Source organism: Lissotriton vulgaris, chromosome 2_1, assembly GCF_964263255.1.
Source record: "Lissotriton vulgaris chromosome 2_1, aLisVul1.2, whole genome shotgun sequence".
NCBI classification, from domain to species: Eukaryota; Metazoa; Chordata; class Amphibia; order Caudata; family Salamandridae; genus Lissotriton; species Lissotriton vulgaris.
Window position 1 is genome coordinate 295,219,745 of NC_141687.1, and position 10,736 is coordinate 295,230,480.

Here is a 10,736-nt window from a genome sequence, read left to right on the forward strand (position 1 = left end):
TGTAGTTCCGAGAGGCTAAACGTCTAGTAGCTTTAAAAACCTGCATAAATTCAAGCTGGGTGGTAGGACAAGTTGTTGTTCATGTGAACGCTTTCCTAGATAACCAGGAATTCAGGGCGCTACTGAAAGCGATAGGTTCCGTTATCTCCTGTAGTTGCTGAAAGCAGGTTTTCACAAAGTTTGGACCATCGCCGAAGGCCATCCTCAGCTTAGAGTCTTATATGTGAACTGGGGAACAGTTCGTTTTTTTGGGGTAACCGATCAAAGATGTTGACCTACATTTGATCTGTGGGGCAACTGTTCAAAATGTCAAGGTAGCTGTAATGCTACAACTTTTGTTTCCACACTTGCAAGCTTAGCAGGTCGCTTCACATATGCTAGCGATCAGTGTCACTCTTTTGGCTGATTGACTGTTCCTAATCTAGACCAAATATTCCCATTAAAAATCATCTCTATGATATTGTGGAAACCACCGTTTTTTGAAGAATTTTCCAGCTTTCCCTCTGGTACACCGTTGGGTCAGGAAGAGTCAGGTTGAATTTAATTGGTTGCTGATTTAAAATATGCAAATTTTAAAGCAGTGTCACCAGGATCTATTAAGTATGTTTTAATGTAAATAAATGCATATGCGTGTGTATCGGTAGAATATTATTTCGTGGAGTAACAGATATGTTTATATTTATATGTTTTTATTTCAGTTGATGATGCCGAACCGTGTCTTACTGTAAGTAAGGAGGGTTTCCCCCCTTTCTGTCTGTGTGAGCGATAAACAGTTTTATTAAGACTATACTTTCAGGGATTGTTTCTATAGTTTTTAACTGAGGAAATGTGATTGAAAGTGTTTGGTCTTCGCTAACCACGATGAAGAATTGAAGTGTTCTCTTCTGAGCGTGAAGTGAGTGAACAGTGTTGCATTTATGTAGCTGCTGTTTGCTGTTGATGATCGTTCTTATTCCTTTCAAGAGGATTGGAGAAAGAGTACACAATCTGAGTGGTTAGCTACTTTATAGGGTGTAAGGAAGTCTACCCGTTCTTAATTTCTTGCTTAGTTTGTTATTTTTATAGTGTGCACTTTGGTTTATTTTTATTTAGCTGTTGAGTTCATGAATACTTAGTAGAAGCTGTTGAGCTTTTTTGGACTTGTGGTTTTTGCAAGAGCTTACCTTTGAAAAGCAATTCTCACCGTCAGTTGGTATTTTGGTATGTTATTTATAAAAAAAGGTTTGTTTTTTAGAACGTGGGGAGTGAAGAGTACTTTTTAAATGGACTGTGCGTATGAGCTATTTGTAGAGCCTAGGCTGCTGCAAGGCAACTACTGCTACTCAACGATTTAACACTCTTTCAATTCGACTGTTTAAAGAAACCTCCTAGGGGGGCGTGGCCAAGATGGCGGCGTGAGCAGACGTGCTTTGTCGGAGCTCCCGCCGCCGGCCGTTAACTACAGCATATTTTTTAGCGAAACGCCCTGAACCGAGCGCTTCCCCGGCGGGCCTGAGGCCAGCATTGCTGCGGGGGGGTGCAGGACGGCTGTGCGGCCGGTTCCCGGCGCGGAACCCCGGCTGGACCCGGCCCGGCGACCTGGTGGCACTGACGGCCTGGAAGGAGCGCGGCGGGACAACGAGGCCGCGAGAGGCGGAGCCTGCACGCCGAGTCGAAGGTGCCTGTGCCCGGCGGCTGCTGAGACGGCGAGCCCGGCCCGCGCTGCTGAGCGCGAGGCCCCCGTGATCACCTGTCGGGGGCTTCTGCGGGCTCGCCACACTGACCTGCAGCTTATCGGAGTGCCTAGCTGGTGGTGGTCAACGACGGACCCGGCCTGGGTCGAGTGAGGGAACCCAGGACAAGGAGGTGAGGAGCGGGGGTGGAGGGGGCCCCCCACCCCCCCGGCCCAGCAGACCCCCTTTCACGTGGGGCCGCCGGGAGACAGCGGAGACCGGCTGGCACCCCCGCAGGCTCGTCCACTAGCGGCACAACACGGCGACAGTCTGGGACGATCGAGACCACGATCTGCCGGCACAGGGCCTATCGGTGTGGCCCCCCGCGGCCACCGGTCCCCGCCTGCAGCACTGCCCCAATCCTTGGCTGCATCTACGCGCCTAGACATTCGACGGGAGAGGTGGTGGCCTGTCGGCGCGGGGGGCGTGGAGAGGATCCACGGGGGCCCCGCACGTGGTGGGACAGCACGAGAACCCTCAACCTGCGCAGACGCTGGGGACACCAACACTGGTAGCCGAGCCCCCCCGACCACGGCCCCCACGGAGGCGAGCGGCCCCCCCTTGCTGCGAAGAGGCCCCTGCGACCATACTGAGCTCTCACCCTCTGGACAGTGCAACGCGGTGTACCGCGAGCGCCATCTTGGGCAGCTTCCCGCCCGGCCTGGCCGGCGCTTCCCGCCTCGTCCTCTGGACCCGGCGCCCCTGCGCCCATCACGCGGCCCCCACTGTGCCCTGCTGCGGATTCGTGGAACGGCGACACCACACTGCTCACCCGGGGTGACGGAAGGCTAGGAGGATCGCGGAGGTGCCACTCACATTGCACTGGTTGTCCCGGGGCCGGAGCGGTGCCCACAAGGCCTGAGGATCGATCTGCGGCCGGCAGAAGGAGATACCAGCGGACGCGGCTGGGGGCTCTGGGACGGTATGTCCGGCGGGAGGCCCAGGAAGGACCGCACCATTAAGGATCTCTTCACCCCCCCTACCATGGGGAAGCGGAATGGCCCCGCGGGGTCAAATCCCCGGGGAGACACGGACAAGCAGACGGTGGCCTCGTCGCCCCCTGGGGGAGCGGACCCCGAGGCTCCAGTCACGCGGTCCTTTCTGGAGTCCCTGTTCACTGGGCTGAGGGAGGACATCCACGCCCTAAAGAAGGAGCTCCAGGACGAGATCAAAGAGGTCCGCCGCAACACCGATGCCATAGGGGAGAGAGTGGCAGACCTGGAAACGAAGAGCGACACACGGGACGCCGAAATAGAGGCCCTAAGGCAGGAGCTGGCCCGCATCCATGACCAGCAGGTGGATCTCCAGACGCATGCCGAGGATCTGGAGAACCGCTCCCGGCGGCATAATATCAGGATCCGAGGAGTGAAACTGGCCCCGGACACGGAGGACCTCTTTCGGTTCACACAGGGTCTCTTCAACCACATCTTGGGCCGACAGGCGGACGCCCCCCTGCGACTAGACAGGGCACATCGGACGGTCCCGCCGAGGGCCGACGCAACGCACCCGCCGGACATCCTGGTGTGCGTGCAGGACTTCAGGACAAAAGAGGAGATCCTGAGCAAGGCACACCACATGGAGAGAATCACCTTCGGCGACCATTCACCGGCGCTTTACCAGGACCTGGCTGCACTTACCCTAGAGAAACGGCGCACCTTTCGGCCAGTAACGGCGGAACTGAGACAACGCAACATTTCCTACAGCTGGGGGCACCCCTTCCGCCTGGTGTTTCGGCTTGGCAATGTCCTCCATCAGCCACGCACCCTCAGAGACGCCTGCGGCGTGCTGGGCCTGGAGGAGCCGGTGGTCGACGATGGGTCACCGGGAGAAAAGACTTCTAACAAGGCTGGCCCAGGTCGCTGGCAGCAGCAACGACGCAGACGCAGGCCGAGACGCCCCGCGGCAACTGAGATAGAGGAGGGGCAGAGGGCTGCGGTGGAGACAGTGGCGCAGGGCCTGGCGCCGGCAAACAATGGCTGACCGCTGGGAGAGCGACACACTAGTTCCACAAGCCATGGTTGGTTCGGGCTAATCTAGTCCGGCGGCGGGGGCGCGTGCAGAGCGCTCCTTGGTCTTCCCTGATGGTGACTCTGTCTCTTCGTCTGTGGCGGAGTGCTTCGAGCGGGCCGACCTGCTTGCGACTCCACCACTGCCCCCATTCTACGGACTTACCTTACTACGGGTCCAGCGGCCATGTGCCTGGACCTGGGACAATGTTGGACCACATTTCTTTGCCAGTTGGGGAGAAGGGTTGGGTAGGGGGGCGGGCACGGGGAGTTGGATGGGAAGCGTTTGCACCGAGGGAGGGGGGGATCCAGGCGGGGAGGTTGCTCCGGTTGAGCAGGGACAGGGGGGGGCCGTCGGGGATGGGGGGGAGTTGGGGGGAGAGGGGGGAGGGGCGGGGGGGCTCTCCTTGTCCAGGGGGTGCTGACATCACGGGAGGAGCCGACGGGGCTCCCGGCGCAGTATCTTCCGCGACCCGCTGGCCTACAGTCACGACCTCCGGGTGGATTTGGCGTCTTTCTCACTATCTCAGACATGCCACGACACCTCACAGTGCTCACGCTTAATGTGCGGGCTCTCAACAGTCCGAACAAGCGCAGGGCGATACTATCCTGTCTCGAGCGCTCTAAGGCGGATATCTGCCTTCTTCAAGAAACACATCTTCTGCGCAGCGACCAGCATAGGCTCAAATCACGCGCTTTTCCATGGCAGTTCTTCTCCTCCTCCCTGAAGAAGGCGGCGGGGGTGGCGATCCTAGTGGCTAAATCCTTTGAGGGAAAGGTTCTCCAGAAAGAGGCCGAAATTAAAGGGCGGCTTCTGCTCTATAGCTTCCACATTGCAGGCCACACCTTGCTAGTGGGCTCTGTTTATGGCCCGAATGAGGGGCAGGAAAGGTTCTTACATACAGCTCTAGAGACCGCTACATCCACCACGCACACTCACTTGCTGCTGGGGGGGGACCTCAACATCGTATTTCATAATACGGCGGACCGCTCAGGCCAAAGATCCGGGCAGGTAGGGGCACTCACGGCAGCGGGGCATGCACACTTAGCAGACTTGGGCCTCGCCGATTTATGGCGACACACACACCCCCTAACCACTGCCTATACGTATTACTCGGCGGCACACAAAACATATGCGAGACTGGATTACTTTCTGGGCTCCTCTCAACTGGCGTTACAGGTCGAGGGAGTGGAGATACTGCCAGCCGCACTATCGGATCACTCCCCAGTGGTGGCGACGCTTCGGGTGGGAGCCATGCCAGCTCCACAACGCCACTGGAGGCTGCGAGACGGTCTCCTACAGCTGCCTGACACCCAGACCCGGCTCACGGCCGCGATTAGCCACTTTCTGGAACACAACGCCAATGATGACACCACGAAGGCCACCCAGTGGGCGGCCCTCAAAGCAGTTCTGCGCCGGGAAATCATCTCCATCGCCACGGCCAATAACAAAGAGAGGGCGCTGAAGCGTGCCGAGCTCACCCAACGGGTGGCAGAACTGGAACAAATGCACCAGTGCACAGGGGCGGCCAGGGCATGGCGACAGTTGTGCGCCGAACGGAAGATGCTGGCGGCCTTGGATCAGGACGTGGCGGAATACGCCGCTATGCGTCTCAAACACGCCTACTACACCGGGGGCGACCGTTGCGGGAGGCTTCTGGCGAGCAGGCTACGGGCGCAGACTCAGAGGCAACAAGTGCGCTCTCTCCTGTCGGCCAATGGCGACCAGATTACGGAGGACGCGGCGATTGCGGCGGCCTTCGGCAATTTTTATGCGGCGCTCTACGACGCAGATCACCTGGACCCCAATGCCGGTCCGGCCTATTTGCAGGGCGCGGAGCTCCCCACCCTTACCCCAGCTCAAGCAGACTTTCTGGAGCGGCCCATAGGCCTGGAGGAGGTCATCTCGGCTATTGCCCGCCTCAAGGTGGGGAAATCCCGAGACCCGACGGCTATACCGCGGCATTTTACAAGACCTTTTGTCAGCAACTTGCCCCTCTCTTGCGCGACCTGTTTAACACATTTGACACGCCTGGTGCCATACACCCGGACCTACTGGAGGCGTCTATCTCAGTTATTCCCAAACCGGGCCGTGATCCGGCAGCCTGCGGTTCATACAGGCCCATCTCGCTATTGAACGTAGACTTGAAGCTCTACACTGGCATATTAGCGAGCCGCATTGCCCCATATATGCAACAGCTGATAGACCCCGATCAGGCGGGCTTTATCCCTCAACGGCAGACCAGCGACAACACCAGGCGGGTGCTGCACCTCATTGAGGCCGGGTCGCGCACCAAACCCGGCTGCATGCTCCTCACCATCGACGCGGAGAAAGCCTTCGACAAAGTGCATTGGCCATACCTCGACCAGGCCCTCCGCCACTTCGGCTTTGGGGAGAAACTCCGCCATCGCATCTTCAACTGCTACCGCCGGCCCAACGCCGCGGTAAGGGTGAACGGTCATACCTCCCCGAGGTTCGACATTGGCAGAGGCACGCGCCAAGGATGCCCTCTGTCACCGCTCCTATTCGCACTGTATATGGAGCCGATGGCTCAAAGATTGCGGCAGCACGCTCGCATTTCTGGTATCAAATTTGGAGCCGACACGCACAGGATCAGCCTGTACGCTGACGACGTTTTGCTGTCCCTTACCGACCCGATGCAATCCCTGCGTGCTCTCTTTGTGGAGCTCCACACCTTTGCCCTGGCCTCGGGGTTTAAAATCAACGAAGCCAAATCCGAAGCCCTGAACATCTCCCTGAGCCCAGACGTGGTGGCCGAGATTAAATCGGAATTCAAGATTCAATGGTCGGACGCAACCGTCCCGTACCTAGGCGTTCGCCTGGCTCCTACTGTCAGGGGCACTGCGCGAGTCAATTACGAGGCCCTCACACTCAAGCTCCGGGAGCAGCTCCGGCGTTGGAGGCCACTTACGCTGTCATGGCTGGGCAGGATTGCCGCAGTCAAGATGACACTGCTGCCGCAGATCCTGTATCTGTTTCAGACACTCCCCGTGAACCCCCCGAAGGGTTGGCTTCAATAGACCCAATCGGATCTGTCGCGGTTCATTTGGAACGGCCGGCGACCTCGGTTTAAGCACACTCTCGCCGCTCTGCCCCCGGAGAACGGGGGGGTCGGCGTGCCCGACCTCACCCTGTACTTCCAGGCAGCACAACTGCGCACCTTTGTGGAATGGTTCCAGCTGGAGTCCGGCAAACACTGGCTCTTCTTGGACCAGGCAGTGGCCGGCCGTACCCTCCAGGGTGTGCCTTTCCTACCACGCCGACACCGTCCCCCTAACCTGTACGCCTCTGAAATCACTAGTACCGCCCTGCGAGTGTGGGACAGAGTGGCTGTGGCCAAGGGGCTGACCACCTTCCCCTCACCTATGACTCCCATCTTTGAAAACCCAGACTTCTCGCCGGGCTTGGACGCCGGAGCATTCACGACGTGGCGGGCGACACCCTGTAGAGCAGCGGGACACATGTTCGACATCAAGGGGATCCTCCCGTTCCAGCGGGTCAAGGCGGATTACGGCGTGGCCGAATCGGAACGCTTGCAATACCTGCAGGTGCGCCACTGGGTGCTTCACCCCTCGATCCAGCCCGGGGCCCAACGGCACCTCACACCCTACGAACGGTGGCTGCTGACGCGCACCTCGGACAAGAAATTGATTTCAGATCTATATCAGCAGCTCCTTCTCACTCAGGCACATACGTACAACGCAGGACAAGTCCGGTGGGAAAGGGACCTGGGGAGACAGCTCACTCGGAAAGAATGGGAGGGGGTTTACCATAGGGCCAGACACTCGGCGCACCACACCGGGCTTACCGAGACATTGACTAAGGTAGCCACATACTGGTACCACACCCCTGAGAGACTACATCAATGGGATGCCCGAATAAGTGACAGATGCTGGAGAGGGTGCGGGGGATTGGGTACTCTGGAACACCTGCTGTGGAGCTGTGAGGCGCTACGCCCCTACTGGGACCCTATCCTAGACCTCATAGATGCACATCTAGACACACAACTGCCGCGCTTCCCAGCATACATTATTCTAGGCCTCCCAAACGCCCTCACATACCCTCTGAAATCCTGGAGAGGACGTTTGATCGCGCTTGCGCTTGGGGCTGCGGTCCAAAACATTGTGGCCCACTGGAGAGCGGATCAGGCTCCGCAGCAATTGGGGTGGCTTCACCGGCTCTGGGCGATCCTGGGGATGGAGAAACTATCACTGGTGGCAGCTAGGAGGGGGGCGGAATTTGCGGAACTCTGGCGACCATTCCTCGCCCTGCTTACCGGGGAGTTCCGGGAGGTGAGCTGCCCACGCTACCTGCGCCTGCTACGCCTGGCAGGCACACCTCTCCCAGACCCCAAGACTCACGCCCGTAAGCGCACGGGCCCTGCGCGCGCAGCGCCAACTGACTGTTAGTGGCAGAACACGACCGATAGAGCAATCCCGGAAATGGACAAGGAGAGGGGAGGGCTGGGGTGGGAAGGGTAGGGGGGTTGTTTACAGTTCTTTGTTTCTCCAGTTATGCTAGCACTGATTAGCTTGCACCGTTGTAGCACCTCTTATAACACGGCCGGCCCGGTTGGGTTGTAGGCGGCTTGCTGTGTTAACAAGATGATGTTCCCGCTGGCCTTGTGTTGGGTGTCAGTGGGGTTGCTGACCTAGGCCTCCCTGGAGTGGAGACGGCCCCTACAGATGTTTCAGAGGTGCTTTTCTTTGCCTGTGCTCAATAAAATATTTAATACATAAAGAAACCTCCTAATGCTAGTTAAGCCTTTTAGACTAAGAGGAAGCGTATCACCCTGGCCACAGGTTATACAACTTACAAGGCTGCGATGGATCTTAGACTGCTGAGGATAAAAAACTCCTCCTTTGGTATTTGCTAAAGTTTTCACAGGAATTTGTGGAGTGCAAAGCAGAAGTAAAGGACTGTGTATGTTTACTTATCATTATGAAATCTAGTGTGCTCAGCACAAAAACTTGCAGCTCCCAACTAGCCCCCGTACAGCCCCTAGTACATCAAGGGCTTAATGTATTCGAACTTTGGAATTTGAAGGATCCATTGGGGAGAATGGAGTTGCAACAATAAAAAATAATGGTCAAAACGAGCCACCTGCTCCAGCAAGTACCATTTTCTTGGTTCTCCTGCTTTAACTCAGAATATTCTTAATTCATAGACTGGAATGTTGTGATATCAGAATAGACTTTCTACCTCGGGTATCACATTGATTAAATGCCCTATCCTCTCGATATAGAAGCTCAGCTTTAACTTGAGTCAAGAACTCAAACAGAGGGTATTTAAGGACCATTGTAGCCCCCTTTAGCGTTCCATTATGCTATATTCGAACACTGGAAGATTAGACCCTCATGTAGAGAATCGAAATATCAGCCATTTGTAAATAGTAGGATAAACCCTGTGCCTTGAAACTTCTAATGGTTCGAGCCCCGACTGCCACCATTTTGGATTTCCACCGTGCTGCGACGCCTAGGAAAAGACCTAGGTGGGCTGGCGCCAGACCGTAAATTGTGGAAGTTCACGGTGTGGTGACAGGCCAGGTGAATACCCATAGACTGTTCTTCTTGGTTATGCAAGAGTCTGGGGCATTGCCCGACTGGTTTTCCAGCCATGGCCTCTTTTTACGTAAAACTTACACAGTTAAGACCTTACTGTGATAGCCTTTTAGCCTGCCGCAAGAGGCAATGGCGACCAGGAACGGTCCCCTTTCCTCTGTTTGTCCCTAGCCTTCAACTTTAGTCTATCATGCTGAATTAAAGTTTAGTTCTCTAACCAAAGACTGCAGCGGCAGGTTTTAATTATCTATCACTGATCTGCTGAGAGCTTAGCCAGGTGACAGAAAAAATGCTGTTGTGATATCTTCCTGTAACCCTTGGACAGCTTAGCATAGAGTTATAAAACTTTTTGTTCGCGATATGTTATGAAGAATCAAGATTGAAGTAGAAATTGTAAGTGGTCCGAAGGTGTTGCAGATAAGTTCTGATCTAAAAAGGAAGGTCACAGGCAGAGTTTTTTTTTTAAACAACTGTCTACTGTTGACAGCTGTTCCTTTCTTCATTCAAGGATATGCTGGAAGACAGAAGTGTACACTGAAAAGTTCAATTCCGGGTTCTGATGAATATTAGGTACCAAACGTTTCCGGCAAGTATTCACTTCCCAGTGTAAAAAGTATTTTGCACAAAAAAACATAAACTATATTTTGGATACTTCTGTAGTTCCGAGAGGCTAAACGTCTAGTAGCTTTAAAAACCCGCATAAATTCAAGCTGGGTGGTAGGACAAGTTGTTGTTCATGTGAACGCTTTCCTAGATAACCAGGAATTCAGGGCCGAACTGAAAGCGATAGGTTCCGTTATCTCCTGTAGTTGCTGAAAGCAGGTTTTCACAAAGTTTGGACCATCGCCGAAGGCCATCCTCAGCTTAGAGTCTTATATGTGAACTGGGGAACAGTTCGTTTTTTTGGGGTAACTGATCAAAGATGTTGACCTACATTTGATCTGTGGGGCAACTGTTCAAAATGTCAAGGTAGCTGTAATGCTACAACTTTTGTTTCCACACTTGCAAGCTTAGCAGGTCGCTTCACATATGCTAGCGATCAGTGTCACTCTTTTGGCTGATTGACTGTTCCTAATCTAGACCAAATATTCCCATTAAAAATCATCTCTATGATATTGTGGAAACCACAGTTTTTTGAAGAATTTTCCAGCTTTCCCTCTGGTACAGCGTTGGGTCAGGAAGAGTCAGGTTGAATTTAATTGGTTGCTGATTTAAAATATGCAAATTTTAAAGCAGTGTCACCAGGATCTATTAAGTATGTTTTAATGTAAATAAATGCATATGCGTGTGTATCGGTAGAATGTTATTTCGTGGAGTAACAGATATGTTTATATTTATATGTTTTTATTTCAGTTGATGATGCCGAACCGTGTCTTACTGTAAGTAAGGAGGGTTTCCCCCCTTTCTGTCTGTGTGAGCAATAAACAGTTTTATC

General features: G+C 54.6%; 1 non-coding gene across 1 annotated transcript; it reads left to right on the top strand.

Annotated features, from left to right (window-relative positions):
* Positions 1-780: 780 nt before the first annotated feature.
* LOC147730090 (small nucleolar RNA U3) lies at positions 781-996 on the top strand. Its single transcript, XR_015308777.1, has one exon. It is a non-coding gene; the product is annotated as a small nucleolar RNA U3 (small nucleolar RNA).
* Positions 997-10,736: the final 9,740 nt, after the last annotated feature.